Raw genomic sequence first — 19483 nt, forward strand, 5'->3', positions numbered from 1 at the left:
TCAAATGAAGAAAGCACCTTACCTACCGAGTTAGGTGCTCCTATTCCAAATTAATCAGTAAAGGTATGAAGGGACTGCATTTTCTCAAGGTTAAATCTTAATAGTTCCTACCTTATTATGTACTTAATTCAAAATTTGCATAGTTAAAGATGAATTAGTAAGTTTGAAATTCTATCAAAGTCTTTTTGAAGCATTAAATAGGAAACCTATCAAGTCGGTAAATGAAGGAAGTCTGGTTACTTGGTTAAAGCGCATAAAGGAAAGAAAAGTTTAGTGGAACCGAGTGCATTTATTGTTTTTGACCTAACCTGCATGGAGCCTGATAAGGTATATTGTGTACTTAAAGCATTACACGGTCATTTTTCACTAACAAAGTTTTTGAGAGAGTAGAGCAGAGTAAAAAAAAGGTGATCAAACCTCCCACAAAGCAAAATTCAAGGTATTTACATCAATCTCATAGAATTGTTAAGTTGGTTTACCAATCTTATCAAGTTATTATTATCTGTGAAGTGTGAAGCATCAGCCGTTTGTAAATTCTCAAACCCCAAGGATCTTTTGTTAGTTTTATCTAGAATTTTCAATGGCACCTAAGATCTAAGAACCCATTATTATCAAGAATGTTGAAAAGCCCTCACTAAAATACTCTTTAACTCCCAAAGTTGCATCTGAACCGAATGACAAAACTGCATTTTCACTCATCCCGGATCAAGTTTTATTAGTCGAGGATGTGAGATTCTTCACCAAATGTCGTGTTGAAGAACTCGGTCATGTTGAAATTAAAGACTCCTATGATGAATTGTGCACTGATGGTAAAATGGATAGCAAGTATGAGCACATCAAGATCAAGGGATTGACTGAAGCCCTAACCTATCTCCGTGTGTTCAAATCCCAGTGGGTCAAGTTTGTTTTGAGCAGAGTTCATGACAACTTCATGTGGCTAGAAGAGCAACCGTTTAAGTGTTACTACTTATCAAATTGCCATTAGTTTCATATCCAAAGTCATACTATATTCTAGTTGGTTAGTATTACCGAATCATGCAGTCGGTAGACACAGAGAAGTTGGTATGAATAGTCTAGTTGGTTACAGAAGAAAGCAGTCACAGAACGCAGTATTCACCGAGCTGTTTATCGAGTAAAGTTTCATGGCTACTGAGTGGTAAAGTTAACTCACCAAGTTGATATTCACCGAGTGAAACGTTTTACCAGATACATTGAATCTGGACATGCACATGAAAACGTGTTACAACATCGAGGCACATCTAACCATTTTTGCATTGGGAATTGCATTAGGAGATTGTGTATGATTACAAGGTCAATCTAACCAATGAGATATTTTGTTTAGTTATTCATTCAAAGAATCTTTTTGTAAGATCGAAGCAATGAATCAAATCACTGCTATAAGAGATCTATTTATATAGCATGATTCTAGGGTTAGATATATGAGATGCAATGAGATAACAGTGTGTATGCATAAAGGAAGACTATTACAGAGACAAAGAGAGGTCACCGAGAAGGTTATCAGTGAATAGTCAAAGAACAGAGTAAATAGAAGGTTTTACCAAGTTTCATTATGGGTTACCGAGGTATGCTATAAGCTAGGTAATCTTATTCAGAGCACATAGAATCTGCTTTAGCATTTCAGATGTAAAGTTGCAGATATTTGTAATGATTTTATTGTAATATTTTGAAGTTGTAAGAGAAACCTTTAACAGGGTAAAATACTCTAACCAAGTCTATAAATTGTAAATCCTTTAACCAGGTGCTACACTTATATAGTGTTGTAAAAATCCTTTAGTAAGGTAGATCTAACTAATCTTGTTACTACTAACAAGGTAAGCTATCAAAAATAGCCAAATGTAGCTCTAACCGAGCATTCTTTATTATTGCAGTAGTGAAGTTGTGGGTGCCATCCCCACCACAGTTTCTTTCTCTAACCAAGAGTTTCTGCATGACCAAAATATATGTGTTATGGAGTGAATCATGTATGATTGTTATCTGTTGATTATAGTTTTATTTTATGTTACTGCACTATTCTGTCTATGCATAACAATAAGGTTATTATCAGAGAAAAGTTTTGGAGTACTGATTCACCCCTCCCCTCTCAATACATTAGCTTTCTATATTGGGCCTAACATTAAGATCACCAAGGAAATTATTCATTTTATCACTGGTTACCCTATTTATGATCATGCCCGAGCCCAGAAAATGATATCACAGAAGGAATTGATCAGTTTGACCGGAGTAGAATCAGATTGCAGAGGACTAAAACTGAACAATGTCACTGATGCAGAACTAAAATTTGCCATTAGAGTAATTGGTTACTGTTTCTTCTAATCAGCAAGGGAAAACAGTGTACCCTGTATAGCAGTGGACTTAGCATACAAAATTGTGAAGAAAGGCATGAAAATTGACTTATGTGAGGTGTTCTTGAAAAACTTGTTTGAGAATCTGAACACAATTAGGAAGCCGAAGAAGAACAACTCGGCTAATACACTAAAGTTTGGATCACTGCTTGTATGCATATTTTTCTATTTTGAAAAATTCTTTCCAACAGTCGGTAAAGTAGTTTGGGAACTACACTGACCAATCACCCATCAGATCATTACTTCATCAAGAAGCTAGGAGATAATTTTTATGATATTATGGATGATTACTTCAGTAAGTTTCAGGAGAAAATGCATAACAGGTACCGAATTCCACCCAAGCTAGTGGAGAAATACAAAGATGATATATGTTTTGAAGTAGACACCGATTACTATTATGTGAATGCTATAGAACCGAGAACTCAATCTTTGCCACCTATGGGTTACAAGATTGATTTTGACATCACACAACAGCAAATTGATGCATTTCTTACACTACCACGACATGCTACCAAGCTAAGGTATGGAACCTATGAAGAAGTGAAGGAAAAGGTAAAAATGAGCGTTGTAGTACCCAAAGCTACAAGAAAGGCTACAAAGATGATAAAGACATTATCAGAGAAATTTGGAGAAGATTCTTCCTCCACACCTGACAAAGGCACTCTAGTAGTTACCGAAGAGGAATCTGAAGCCCAAGAGGCAGCTATAACACTGAGCACCGAATTGCCCAAGGGAAAAGTGTTGAAAAGAAGGAAACTGGACACATCAAAGGCCTCACCGACCCCTCCTGCTAAGCGACCTAACACAAGAGCATCAATAGCTTCACTGAGTAAGAAAACAAAGAATGTTACTATTCCAAAGGCAACCAAAACTTACAAGAAATCTACTCGGAGACTCATTTTGGCAAAAGAGTCTAGTGATACCGAATCTGAGGATGCAAGAAAATTTCAGATTGTCAAAAGCAAAAAGGTAAATGTACATAGTGTTGAAAGCTTTTGTGCTAATCTGAAGGAATATGTTGGATTTGGATCCTTTAGATTTGTTAAATATGAAACCAGAAATGATGTAGAAAAGAGACAAATAGAAGAAGCTGTCATAGACACACTTCTAAAATTCTGAGTGGTCCCATTGGAAGTATCTAATTCTCTTCCAAAATAATTATATGCACATTTTGATAACAGGTAGAAATATGCAATGGACACGGAAATGCAAATGAGAGAAAGAAGTCTGGTACATCTCTTTCCAGACATGTCAGTAGATGAAATCAAAGAACATCTGACAAACTGCCACAAATGTTTCCAAGTCAAACAAAGAGCTTTAAAATTGATGAATGGACTCTACTTAGATGTAGAAAATGAGACAAAAAAAAAGTGGCAGGAAATATTTCGAATCAAGGATGCCGATGAGCAAGCGGAAAATGAAATTGTTGATGTCACCGAACAAGATCCTGATGTCACCGAGCAAGACCTTGATGACACCATTCAAATAGATGAAGATATCATGGATACAAAGACACCTGAACAGGAAATGATAGAAGGCAATGCATATGCAAAACTTGTATCTAGTGAATCAGTTTTGGAACAAGTTCAGCCTTATCCACCAGTCAATCAACCTATCTCAACTGAAGCCCCTTAGGATATAGAGCAAGGCACCGAAGGTCACAAGTCTACAGCAGCAGAAGGTACTTCTCAAGAAAAGACCTCTCAAGCACCTTCTAGCACTGCAAATGTTGCAACTAAGACAACATGCAGCGAGACACCAAAGGACACTTCAGAGGCTAAAGTAACTGACCAAAGTGTTGCCTCTACCGAGCAACCTACCAAGAGTCAACAAGCCTCATAAGCCACTGTCCTAGTTCAATCAGTGAAAGGTAAAGAAAAGAAAATGAAAAAGCATAGTTTCAAAGTTGATTTGTCAAAACCAATAGTGTTCGGTGAACTATGCAAAGCAAAGGCCGAACAAGAAAAACAAATGGCCATACAAAAGAAAAATAAAGTACTTCAGAAGGTAAAGACACTACTCACAGATATGCTACTTACAGCTACAGTGTCAATCGATGCAGCCATCCATATTCAACTGGATGAACTCCTTAATCAGATAGAGACATCTAGAGTCGATGCATCTGAATATTTAAGCAAGCTAAAAGACAAAGAGCTCACTGCAAAGATGATAGAAGAGGTACATAAAACTATAGCTATTGGCAAAGCTAAACTTGTCAAATTTATTGCTGAGTTGTCCCATCAACTCAAGCACATTCTTTATTTATTTCAGAAACTCTATACATTTTCTTTATTCATTAAAGACATCAAAAATAAAACTGAAGCAATTGAGAAAGAGGTCACCGATCTCTCAAACAAGTTCACCCTAGAGCCCAATTCAGTTCAGAATTTTTATACAAGGTTACAACCACTCATGGCTCAGCAATTGGACCTAAGAAATGAAGAACACAAGATCTAGATGGATATAATGACACTTCAGACATTATTCCTTCCTCATCTTCCCTCCGTCCAAGAACAGATTAACTGAGCCACTCACCTATCTACTACACAAGAGGGAAGCACATTAGATGGCTTAATATCATTATTGGATGATATTCAAGCGCAAAGTTCTTTAATGGACAGTGTAAAAGATGCACTCTCTGTCGCTCTCACAGAAGCACGGACAAATTACAAATCCATTTTTGACCAGTTGCCACCACCGAATGGTAACTAAATTTTGATGTTTGTCAAAAAGGGGGAGTGATATAGTATTCAAAGTATCAAACAATAGGAGTGTAGTATACAGGGGGAGTATACCGAGCAGAGTATCCAAGAGAAATGAACTGAGTAGTGAACATAGCAGAATAAGAAAAGAACAAGAGCAACACACTGATCATTGATCACCAAGCATGTAAAATCAGACTATTGTATAGTATATTGATAAGGGGAGTATATCCGAATATACTATTTCATTGACAAATGTATATATTGTCAGTTTAGTCAATTTTGCAAGTATATAGATTTTTGAGTTATAACTTTGAAAGTAGTTTTTGTCAAACATCTTAACTAATGTCAAAAGGGGAGATTGTTACTACTTACTAAGATTTCCTTTAGTCTTATGTTCAAATTTATTCTATATACTCTAGCTGATTAACTCTACTGAAATATTCAGTCGGTATGCACAGCACAGTCGGTAATAGAAGAAAGTAGTCACAGAGCCCAGTAAGCACCGAGCTGTCTACCGAGTATCATTTCATGTTTACCGAGCAACAAAGATGACACACCGAGTTGATATACATCAAGTGAAATGTGTTACCAGATTCATTGAACCTAGACACACATATGAAAACGTGTTACAAGATTGAGAAACATAGAACCATTATCACATTGGAAATTGCACTTAAGGATTGTGTATGATTACAAGGTCATCTAACCCATGAAATATTTTACATGGTTATTCATTCGATAAAACATGTTTGTAAGATCGAATCAATGAATGGATCACCGACATAAGAGATATTTTTATACAACATGAGTTAAGGATTAAACAAGGTGTGTGCATGAGTGTATGAAGACTGTTACAGAGACACAGAGGTCACCGAGAAGGTTTTTAGAGTACAGTCAAAGAATAGAGTAAACAAAGGGGTTTATCAAGTTACTATATGGGTTACCGAGGTATGCTATAAGCAAGGTAATCTTATCTAAGCACATAGAATCTGCTATAACATTTCAGATGTAAAGTTGCAGATATTTGTAATGATTTTATTGTAATATTTTGAAACTATAAGAGAAACCTTTAACAGGGTAAAAGACTCTAATCAAGTCTATAAATTGTAAAGCCTCTAACCAGGTGCAACATTTAGATTAAGTGTTGTAAAATCCTTTAGCAAGGTAGATCTAACAAATCTTGATACTCCTAATAGGGTAAGCTATCAAAAATAGCTAAACATGTAGCTCTAACCAGGCAATCTTTATTATTGCAATAGTGAAGTTGTGGGTGCCATCCCCACCGCAATTTTTCTCTCTAACCAAGAATTTCTGCGTAACCAAAATATAAGTGTTATGGAGTGAATCATGTATGATTGTTATTTATTTGTTTTAGCTTTATGTTATGTTACTACACTATTCAGTTTATGCATAACAGTAAAGATATTGTTGAAGAAAAGTTTTGAAGTACTGATTCACCCCTCCCCTCTCAGTACATTAGCTTTCCATATTAGGCCTAACAATAATATGGCCGAGGCTTGTGCTCTTTTAAAAGGTCTTGTTATGCCTAAATATTTTGATTTTAAATACCGTCATATTGAAGGTGATTCGACTATTGCCATTAATGCTTGCAAGGCAAGAAAAGTTGATAATTGGCATTTCCAGTATATTCTTGAACAAACATGGACTCTTCTTGATACGTTTGAGCACCTCATCATCTCACATGTTTATCATGAAGGTAATGCATTGGCTGATTGCCTCACTAATATGGGTTGTGACAAAACGGTTATTGATTCCTCTCGATTGGGGTGTGATTTGATGAGCTTCCCAAATCTATTAAGTATAGCCTATAGAGAGTCGAGTATTTAATCTTTCTTATTATATGATTTCTCGTTTATATGAGTTGATATTCTCTTCTCTTGGTGAGGTATTCCTTTTCATAATTCCATTTGGTTTTGATTTGAGGTACTTTGCTTTACTCGATCATCCCTTGGCATTCATTAATGATGAGTTGGTTGTTATTGATGTTGTTCTTGTGTTTGGTACTCTCTTTTGGTGCAAAATCTGGAGATATTTATTTTCACATTGGGAATCCGTCCTTCATATGCCATTTAAAGTTTAGTGCGTTGTTTTCATGATTATCTCTATATGCCGTTTCTTTTGGTTTGTCATATTTTTATGATATATTTCCTCTTTCTTTTCATTTACGATATAAAAATTTTAGGCTTCATTTCTCTCTAGCATTTCCAAATTCACCTCTTCTCCTTTGGCATTTGTCTATAATGGCGGACCGCAAATCTCATGTCGTTGGTGTCAGTTATGTTTTGGACCCTTGTGTTTCTTGTAAATTCTCTGCATTCTATAGTATATATATATATATATTGGTTGCAGGTGTTTTTTGGTGCAGGGGCATGTCAATTTTGGTTGCAGGAGTTCTTTGTTGTAGAGCCTTCAAGATATCCCATGAAGATGGATCTGTCCTTCGATATTGGTTTAGTCCTCTTTCTTTTTGGAGCTATCTTCTTTATTCATTGGGCAACCTATGTTATTTCTTTTTCATATCCTTATTTTGTAAATAAGCTTGCATGATCCTACTTTGTAAAATGAGCTTGCATGCTCCTATTTGTAAATGTGCCTGCATGCTCCTTTGTTGATCTCTATTTTGTAACTAGCTCTAGCTAGAGGATTGTTCACTACTTCTCTTCTATAGGCATGCTAATGAGCAATGACCAGAGTTTTTCTTACTGGTTCTTTTCTCTGGGAGCTCAGTTTGAACCAGTTTTTAAATATATTGTAAAAATTATATATTATTAATAAAATATATCAAGTGGCATTGCCACCTTGCCAAAAAAAAAAAAAATTATTTTTGAAATTATATATTTAATTTTTTAAAATTTTATTCTAATTAATTTTAATAATAATTATTATATTATAATTACTATATAATATATGTTATAGGAAAATTTTAATAATGTGATTATTTAACTTTTCAAAATACATATGTAGGTAACGTTATAAAATTTTTCATATAATATATTATAATATCACTTACTGATATTATATATTATAATATAATAATTATTAAAATAAATAAAATTTTAAAAAAATTAAACATATAATCTATTAGTAAAATGAATTAAATATATAATTTAAATATGCAATTTCAAAACTTGCATGATATTTCATTTTTTTATCAATAATTTTTTGTATTGTATTACTTGGAAATAAAATATTACAAATATGCAAGTATAGGTAGTATAATAAAACCACATGAGTTCTATCACCACAAAAAACACCCCCAAAACCACGATTCCCAACAAAAAACAAAACCCTACTACATGTAGAAACTCCACAATTCCAATTTGGCCTACCAAAATTGTTAGCAAACATCCCCTCGTACATACAAAGTTTGGGAGAAAATGAACATGGAACAAAAAGATACAAACAGACAACACCAAACACCACTGATCATAGTAGGATTAACCTAAAAGCGGCCTCTCCTCATGTTGGTGTCTTTTTTATCATCTACCAAAAATTAGAATAAAGTACCCAAAGTTAATTTACCCTCTCTTGAAAAAACACTATTTATGCTAAGATTGCTACAAGATCATATGGTATTTCCAAGGTTTCTTTAGTCAGGTCTTGACGTGTGGATAAGCTCAATGGGCGTTGTGATTTGTTGGTAATACACAAAGGGACTTATGTTTGAACGAATTGTCAACAACTTTGGGACTTAGATGAATTTATCAATTAAAGCTCTCTCTTTCTCTCTCTTTTTGGGATTTTCGGGGTTTAAGATTTTCAAAAAGACAAAAGGGATAAGGGTTGATAATTCTACTCTAATCCTATGAATTCCAGAGATGTATTGATTTGGTGAACTCAATAAACTATACTTTGTTCCGCCTCACTTAAGACAACTTACACAGAGTGGATGCAATATTCAAGAGATGTGCTTATAAAATGGAAAGCTCAGACTAACTTTCCATAGTGAATGAAAATAATCCATTCACCAAAAGTATGAGCGAAGATACACTATAAACGAATACTTATTAGATCTTTCATTCAATCGAACAACTTGAAATAAATTCTAAACTAATGTGTTGAATAAATTGAAGACCTTGCTTAATCACTCAAACAATAGGGATTACAAATCCTTAAGAGAAAGAACGCATGTAATATATTATCTAAAAAATGACCTTCATGCAACTTTTTTTAAAAACCCTCACACTCTCCAAATGAGAGGAGACAACCTTATATAGTAGTCAATAAATTATGAACAACCGAGATTGAACAATGATCAAGGGCTTAGATTAAAAGTTTAAAACCCTAATTAGGGTTTCCCGAAGCTCTAATAGTTCAAATGAACAAGAAGGAGAAAGTGGCGCAACTGCTATTCTCACTAAGGTGAGTGTCTAGTTTCCTTTTTTGTAGATTTGATGTACTTGGACACAAGAAGTCGCACCTCCTCTATGGTGACACTTGGCAAGTTGCTAATTTGGAAGTAGACCATATCCACATCATCAGTACAAGTGGTGAGAGTGTCTTCCCAAATAGTTGCTTGTGTCAGAAAATTTTCATCTATGCGTATGAAGCTTGAAACTCTAGAGAGATCCTCCTTGAGAATTGTCCCTAACACTTCGAAGAAGTTTCCTTGAACTTTGGCCCTCAAATTCTTTGCATGCAAATGCTTCTCTCACACCTCATCCTATTGCAATATCTTAGCTACCACAAAAAATAACTTGTCTTGAATATCTCTGATGGTCTTTTCAATTGCTGAACACTTAGCCTTAGATTTTCTCAAAGATTCTACCCTTGTAACCAAGACAAAGTACCAAGTGCTGAAATCATATAGGTCACTGGGTTGGATGACTTTTCTGTCAATAATATCCTACTAAGAAAGTCCTCTGATTATTTTTAGATATGAAATGATTCTTCTCTGAATATCTTTAATCTTTTCCCAAGCTTCAACTATGTCTTGAATTCTGCTCAATAAGGAAGATGTGGAGTTATGTGCTGATATTAGGTTTTGAATGAGTATGTTAGCACATTCTGAGGCATCAACAGTCCATTCTTTAGCTTCTCTAAAAGTTATCTTCATTTCCTCATAATCCTTTAATGATTCTTGTGGAAGAGGTATGGATGGAGCAACATGTACCTCCTCCTGATCTATAGGTTTTGTCAAATGTTGAACATATCTCTTCCATTGCTCAATCTCATCTTCAACCTTCTTTCTTTTTTCCTTTTCCTTGTTTAGTATTTCCTTGAGGGAATTGCAAGAATCATCAAAATATTGGATCTCTTGGGCCTGAGTAGGCTTACCCAAGTTCACAATAGTGATTTCATAATCCTCACGAGTGATGTTATCCTGAGTTTTCCCTACCTTAGGTACTACCACCTGAATTGTCCTGTATCCTGGACTATCTCTTTGGATCAAGGAGAATCTCTTGGCTGGCTTGGGCGGCTTCATCTTACTAGATGATGAATAATGATGAATAGTTAGTACCAAACTAGTACTAAGAGGAGGGGGGGTGAATTAGTACAAACAAAAAAACTTTCCCTAAACTAGTTTGACTACAAAGACTGCACTTAACTAGTAAATAGTAATACCAGTCTAAATCAAAGCACTACCGGTAACAACACAGTGACTGTAAAACACACAAACCGGTAACATCTAGGTCAATTCAAGACCTAATACCTAATCACAACTTCACCCAAAGGCTTAAGCAAGTAATACATCAAAAATACTTATGACCATTGAATCAACTTGCATTACCACTTAACATAAAACACTAAACCATCACATGAAAAGCATTACACATGACACACTAATTTTTCACATGGAACCCAACTAGGAAAACCACAGTGGGGATGAATACCCACAAGCTATTCTTTGAACTCTTCTGAAGTCCACTCTGTTAGGAGCCTACTCTAGTTATAGACTTTTAGAATAGGTTCTGCTAGGAACCGATCCTGCTAGGGATCACCCAATTAAGGGATGGCTAAATACCCGGTTAAAGGTTAGAACCCTGTTAAAGGTTACCTTGCAAGAGGATTTGAAGAACTCATTGAATTGAGTTACCCTATTAAAGGATTTAAACAAAAGCCTGTTAAAGTTACCCGGTTAAGGGATTTTCCAACTGCTGAAATGGTTAGATGTAATAGGTAATACACTGATCTAATAACAACACACAATGCCAAGGTAAATCCTCTTTAGCTCCTTTGCTTTTGCAATCACACTCTGCAAGTATCAACATAATTCTTCAGTCTGGAAAGGATCAAGTATCTCTTCACTTGAATACACACATAAAATTTGCCAACAACTTCAAAATAAAAAACATCATCAACCTTATAGGAAACAGATAGGTCTGTAGCATAAACCCTAAACCCTTAAACATTTAGGTTTAACAAATCAGTCTATTCAATCCTGACCGTTAATCATACTGTATTGAATACGACAATCTTGAACAGATCTGAAGACGTTCTCCAACGTTCATTCTTTGTCGCTTCAGGAAGTTGATAATCCATCACATGCTCTCCACCGTTTACATAGACTTCACACATTTCTGAGGTAGATAGGATCAGTCTCCATCCAAGATCCTCAAGGAAATACTTCACGTGCACAAGGCTGACGTGGAAACACGTTCTAATCTTTATTACAATGCTAACTTCATCACAAGATGTCATTGGTTGAATCACACAGGCTTGGAATGCATCAACTGGAAACCTTGAAGCTGAGACTACCAACCGGTAGTTATGCCAAATGAAACCTCAATACAAAACTTCCCATATACTGGTTCTCATTCCAACATACTGCTTCACTTTTTCACATATACTGGTTCACAATATCATACCGGTTCTCTTGCTAGTTTGCTTAATTCAATATACCGGTTCACTCATCAACATATTGACATCAATGATAACATACAATATCATCATGTCATCAAGCTCTGCACATATGCCAACAATCTCCCCCTTTGGCATTGATGGCAATATATAAAGATATCTCTCTGCTTCAAATCTTCTCCCCAATACTACAGATATCTTCTCCACTTCACATCTTCTTCTCCTTTGACAACAATGCCAAAGTGGAGGTACAAATAGCTATGTTCCACTATGCTGCTACCCCTAAGGAGTAGCATCCTTTAGCACACCAATCCTAAAACAAATTTATCAATGCAATACATGACTGATGTGGAGCACACACCTTTATTTTACCTCTTGAAGGGGCAACACCCCTAATTCACCTCTTAAATAGGTAAATGTGGCCTTTGGTAGAGGCTTGGTGAATATGTCTGCTAACTGATCCTTACTGGAAACATGTTCCAATACAACTTCTTTGTTCTGAACCTTCTCCCTCAAGAAATGATACTTGAGCTCGAAGTGTTTGGTTCGAGCATGTAAAGTTGGATTCTTGGAAATATTAGTTGCACTTGTGTTGTGACAAAATATACTTACCAATTCAGATACAGGAACTTTGAAACCACTTAATATATGCTTCATCCAAATTGTTTGGGTGCAATTCATAAATGCTGCAACATATTCCACTTTTGTTGTAGACTTAGAGATACAACTCTGTTTCTTACTCATCCATGAGACTAGTCTACCACTAAGAAAGAATGCACCATCGGTTGTGCTCTTTCAGTCATCCACATTACCAACCCAATCAACATTTGTAAATACTTTGAGGATGAAATCATTACTGTATGGATACCATAATCCATAATCAATAGTTCCCTTCAGATATCTAAGAATCTGCTTGACTGCTACCAAGTGGGATTCTCTTGGACTTTTCTGGAACCATGCGGTAATGCCCACTGCATCTACAATGTCTGGTCTTCTATGTACTACATAGTGCAACTTACCAATCATTGATCAGTATTCCTTCTCATTTACCAATGCTGAGTCATCCTCTTTTGACAAATTACAACCGGTCACCATCAGTGTACCAACCGGTTTGTTGTCTTCCATGCCAAAGGTCTTCAACACCTCTTTGATATACTTAGACTAAGTGATAAAGATACCATCTTTCATTTGTTGAATATGTAGTCCAATCAAGAACTTAATCTCCCCTATAAGTGACATCTCAAATTCCTTCTTCATCTCATTTGCAAAATCATGACTCACTTTGTCATCTCCACCAAAAATTATGTCAACAAATACTTCACAGATCAGAATCTGATATCCTTTTGACTTCAAATAGATATTGCTATCTTCACTTGTTCTTTCAAATCTAATCTTCACAAGATGGGAGTGTAAGTGTTCATACCATGCTCTAGGTGCTTGCTTCAATCCATACAAGGCTTTATGTAGCCTACACACCATGTCGTTGTCTTTCGATAGGGAAAACCCATCTGGTTACTCTATATAAACCTCCTCTTCAAGTATTCCATTCAGGAATGCAAATTTTACATCCATTTGATATACTTTGAATCCCTTGAAGGCTGCGTATCCAAGAAGCATATGAACTCCTTCCAATCTAGCTACTGGAGAAAAGGTTTCTCCATAGTCTTCTCCTTCTTCTTGAGCATATCCCTTACACACCAGTCTGGCTTTGTTTTTTACCATTGTACCATCTTCATTCAACTTATTTTTGAAAAACCCATTTGGTGCCAATGACATTTTTATGCTCAGGTCTGGGTACCAAAGACCATGTACCATTCTTTTCTATCTAGTGAAGTTCCTCTTCCGTAGCCTTGATCCAGTCTTCATCTTTATGTGCCTCTTTAAATAATTTAGGCACAAATTCAGAGATCATAAAATAGTTTTCTCTGACTGCCTCTCTCCAATATACATGTGGTAGATTTGCTTCAGATAACATACTTTTGGCTGCATCCAACATAGTTTTCTTTTTCCTTTCAACAACTCCATTTTGTTGGGGTGTTTGGGGTGCTGATAACTATCTTTTGATTCCATTCACTTCACCTAATGCATTAAATTCCTTAGATGTAAATTCTCCTCCTCGATCTAATCTCAAACATTTGATTTTCTTACTGGTTTCATTCTCTACCATTGCTTTGAATAATTTGAACTTCCCAAGTGCTTCTGATTTTTCTCTGAGAAAAGTAACCCAACACATTCTAGAGTAGTCATCAATTATTAGCATGAAATATCTATCACCTTGTAAGCTTTTAGTTCTAGATGGACCACATAAATCAATATGAATTAAGTCAAGAGCATTATTTGATTTTTCTGGAATACTTTTAAAAGTAGCTCTAACTTGTTTTCCAAATTGGCATTCCTTACATACCGAATTGTGATGTTTAATAATCTTAGGTAATTCTCGAATTGCCTTAATAGTACCAAATTTTACCATGCAATCAAAATTTACATGGCAGAGTGTCTTATGCCATAGCCAACTTTCATCAATATGTGCAATCAAGCATGTCTTTTCACTGTTATTCAAATGAAATATATTACCTCTAGTTTGATTACCGGTTGCAATTTCCAAACCAGTTCTGTTCATAATTTTGCATTTTCCATTCTTGAATTGTAACTGAAATCCTTTCTCAACTAATTGACAAACACTCAAAAGATTATGCTTTAAACCTTCCACATGGTAAACATTGTCAGTATTATGCTTACCATCGAGAGATACTGTACCTTTACCTTTGATCAAGCAAGCCTTATCATCTCCAAATCTTACTAGACCTCCATTATATTCTTGATAGTTTAAGAATTTACTTTTATCACCAGTCATATGATGTGAGCATCTTGAATCAATGATCCATTCATTCTTAACTTCAATTTTAGCTGCCAAGGCCTATTCTATCGGTTGAACAGTAGGTGTTAGTTGATCTTCTGTTATAGCAACAAAAACCCATCCATTGTCTGTTGGATCCTCATCAGAATCATCAGCCACTCCTTCATTAGCAAGATAGCAAGATTTATCTTTATTCTTCTTAAATCTGTATCTCTGATATTCAGGGTTAGGCCTGTATGTTCTCCTAGTTTCTTCTCTTAGTCTAACATGTCTATCAGCGCATCTTGAAGCCATATGACCAATCTTATTACAGTTAAAGCATTTAAAGGGTGCTTTACCTTCATACTTACTTCCAACTAGTTCTAGGTCCAATAAGGAAAGCTAATGTACTGAGAGGGGAGGGGTGAATCAGTACATTCAAAACTTTTCTTTGAAAAAAATCTTACTAATAAACATAAACTATGTAAAGTTGATCTCATAATATATAGTGCTAAAACATAATCATAGAAATAACATCCATACACATTTCACTCCATAACACAAAGATTTTCGTTATGCAAAAACTCTTGGTTAGAGAGAAAAACTACGGTGGGGATGGCACCCACAACTTCACTACTGCAATTATAAAGGTTGCTTAGTTAGAGCTACATATTTAGCTATTTCTGATAGCTTACCCTGTTAGGAGTATTAAGATCTTTATATCTACCTTGCTAAAGGATTTTACAAACACTTTTACAAAAATGTTGTACCTGATTAAAGGCTTTACAATTTATAGACCTTGTTAGAGTTTTTTACCCTGTTAAAGGTTTCTAACACAACTCAAAATAATTCAATCAAAATCTTTACAAAATATCTAAAACTTTACATTTGAAATGTTATAACAAACACTATGTGCTCAATATGAAATTACCATGCTCATAGCATACCTCGGTAATTGATAGATCAACTCGGTGACCTCTTCTGTATTCTCTATTCCTTAGACTATATTCTGAAAATCTTCTCGGTGACCTCTGAATACCTCTGTTCAATCATCTCATCTTAACTTCTCTCAAGATTTTCATTATCAACTCATCATCTTCCCTCTTCTCTCTAGATTTTCATTATCAACTCATCATCTTCCCTCTTCTCTCTAGATTTTCATTATCAACTCATCATCTTCCTCCTTCTCTCTTTTTTGATATTCAAAACACTTTGTATATATAGATCTCTAAGGCAATGATCTTGTTCATACATCGATTATACAAACATGTTTTATCAAATGAATAAACATAGAAATTATTTCATTGGATAAACTTCCTCAAAATCATACAAAATCATCGAGTACAATTTCCTATGAAATAGCGATTCCCTGTTCTCGAATCTTGTAACACATTTTCACATATGTGTCCAGGTTCATTGAATCTGGTAACACGTTTCCACTCAGTTCAAATTAACTTGGTATACCTTCTTTGCTACTCGGTGGACATAGGAGATTTACTCGGTAGACAACTCGGTATATATCATCTCGATGACTAGCCTTTCTTCTGTAACCGACACCCTTGGTGCTTACCGACTGAACATTTTGGTAGTATTAACCGATTAGAGTATATAGGATGACTTTGGACATAAAACTAATGACAACTTAGTAAATAGTAACAACTGGAACTTTAGGCATTTTCCTTGCAAATAGTGCTTCAAGTTCTTCATTTTCTCTCCCGCTTTCTTCAAGTTGTCTTGCATAAAAGGCTTTCTAATCAGACTTGTCAAATGATGGTGCAGATGATGTTGATACTTTAAAAGCTAAATCTATCTTTATAGTAGCAACAAGACCAAATTCCTCAATTTCAAAAGCTGAAAGTTTTCCAATCAATGTATCCCTAGTTACTAATGTATTAGGCATTGTTCTCAACTCATATTTAGCAGTAACTTTCATTTTATATGCCAGTGGCAAACCTCTTAAAACTTTTGAAACAATTTCATCTTCACTTAAGGTTCCTCCACAATATTTAATACCCACAACAATTTCATTAACTCTTTCCATAAAAGTAGAAATCCTATCTTCTTCCATTTTCAAATCTTCATACCTGACCCGAAAGCTTTCAAGTTTTGCAATTTTGACTATGGAATCTCCTTCATTCAGTGTTTCCAAATTATCCCAAATAGCTCTAGCAGTTGATCTATCTGATAATCCCATGATTTGCTGATCTGATAATGCGCTCAAAAGTGCTTCTCTAGCTTTGCAATCATTTTCCTCATCTTTTCCTAAGGTAGGTGGATTAGGCTGACTGAGAGTAGGAGTAGTATAACCATTCTTTGTAACTTCCCAGATGTCCTTTCCAATGCAATTTAAATGTGTCTCCATTCTAATCTTCCATATGCCATAGTTGGTTCCATCAAGTTTAGGACTATCCTTCCTGAAATAGTTGGTAGACATTGGATCTCCTCAAGCTGTTAAACTTCTGCAAAAGAGGACTAGGCTCTGATACCAATTGTTAGGTCCTGGGGATAACTGAGAGGGTGCGGGGGGGGGGGGGGGGGGTGTTGGTGGTGAATCAATTGTCAAATAAATTCAAACCAAGACAACTTAACCAACTTTAATGCTTAATACCGGTAAACCAGTGTTTTATGCCAGTAGACAGTTTTAACAGTTAATTGTAGTACCGATAAAGATTAATGCATGAAATAGAAACACAATAACATCCACAACACATAACACCAATCTTTGTACGTGGAAACCCTGTAAGGGGAAAAACCACGGTGGGAAACGTTACCCACAATCAGCTGATACTACTATAGATAGTGTATGTATACAAATGGGGTATGCACATGCACAAAGGCCAAGCACCTAGAGCTCACTGCTCAAACACAATTAGGAGTCACACTAACTACAATTGGATGGTTAAATCCAATAAGGATGTACTGCTCAAATTAGCATCTTTCTGATAACTCAATGATGAATGAATAGTACCAAACCGGTACTGAGAGGGGGGGGTGAATCAGTACAGACAAAAACACATTCCTAAAACCGGTTTGTCAGCAAACACTGTGCTTTGGCAAACAATCAGCAACACCAGTCTTAAACAGAGTACAATCGGCAAAACCCAGAATAACTGAGACAAGAAAAAATCGATGGACACTTATCTTTTCATATAATCTAATACTTCATTTCCATTTCACCCTAGTGCATGAACAAGTAATCTATCATCAAAAATATATAAACAACTAGATCAACATGATTTGCCTTCAGACACAAATCACTTAAACAATCACATGAATAACACCACACATGACACGCATATTTTTCATGTGGAAACCGAACTAGGAAAAACCACGGTGGGGATGTGTTTTTGAACTCTTTAGTAGTCTGCTCTATTAGGAGCCTTGTCCAGTTAAAGACTGATACAATAGGTTCTGTTAGGAACCGATCCTATTAGGGATCACCCGATTAAGGGATGGCTAGAATACCCGATTAAGGGTTAAACCCTGTTAAAGGTTACCTTGTTGGAGGATTTTAAGAACTCAATGGTTTTGAGTCACCCTGTTAAAGGATTTATAGTAAGCCGGTTAAAGCTACCCTGTTAAGGGATTTCCAAACTATTGAAGTGGTTTGAGATCAATAGGTATTACAATGATCTGGGAACAACACTCAATGCCAATGCAGATCCGCTTAAGCTCTTCTTCACCTTCTACACTTACACTCTGTGGGTATCACTTTTCTCCTCTAGTCTAGCAAGAATCACATATCTCTTCACTTGGATACACAAACACAATAACTTTTGCCAACTCCCTCAGAAAGAAACACAACATTGACCTTATAGGAAACAGATAGGTCGGTAGCATAAACCCTAAACCCTAAACTTGTTAGGTTAAGAAATTCAAATGGTTCAATCCTGACCGTTGAGAACATTGCATTAAATGCAACAGTCTTGAACCGATCTCAAGATGTTCTCCATCATTCATTTACCACCACTTTCATGGCGACTGATAACCCATCACACATTTTCACTATTTACAAACTTCGCACATTCCCGAGGTAGATAGGAACAATCTCCTTCATGCAAGATCCTTTACGTGCACAAGGCTAACGTGGCAACATGATCTGTTCTTTGTTACAATGCTAACTCATCACACAAAGTCATCGGTTGAGTCACATAGACTTGAAGCACTTCAACCGGAAACCCTGAAGTTGAGCCTACCAACCGGTAGTTATACAAAGCTTCCATGTACTGGTTCCCATATCAACATGTCGGTTCACCTTGAACAAACATACCACTTCACTTTGGCACATATACCGGTTCTCACATATACCGATTCTTGGTAACATACCGATTCTTTCTTCTTCAGCATATTGACATCAATGACAACATACAATGTCATCATGTCCACATACCAGTTCACATAATGCCAACACTTTCTATGTTGGATTCAGTATCGTTGTAGTTCTTATTGTCTTCATAAAAACCCTTCTTCAACCTTCAAATGATGTCTGTGTGTATAGCTATGCTTATTCTTGCATATACCTTCACACAATTCCTTTTCGCATTCCACATCCGATCTTACAAATAAGATCTTACATTTATACCATAACCTAAGACCAATTTTAGTAGGTTGGCTCTAAAGGATATTACAATAAAATCATTTTACAAATAAAACAATGTTTGATGCAATAACTGATTCAACATGTCGGCTTGATGCATTTACAACAATAATAAAACATCTTCATAGCATGTCATGTTGATCTAGAATAGATAAATCTG

Source organism: Cryptomeria japonica, chromosome 4, assembly GCF_030272615.1.
Source record: "Cryptomeria japonica chromosome 4, Sugi_1.0, whole genome shotgun sequence".
Classification (NCBI taxonomy): domain Eukaryota; kingdom Viridiplantae; phylum Streptophyta; class Pinopsida; order Cupressales; family Cupressaceae; genus Cryptomeria; species Cryptomeria japonica.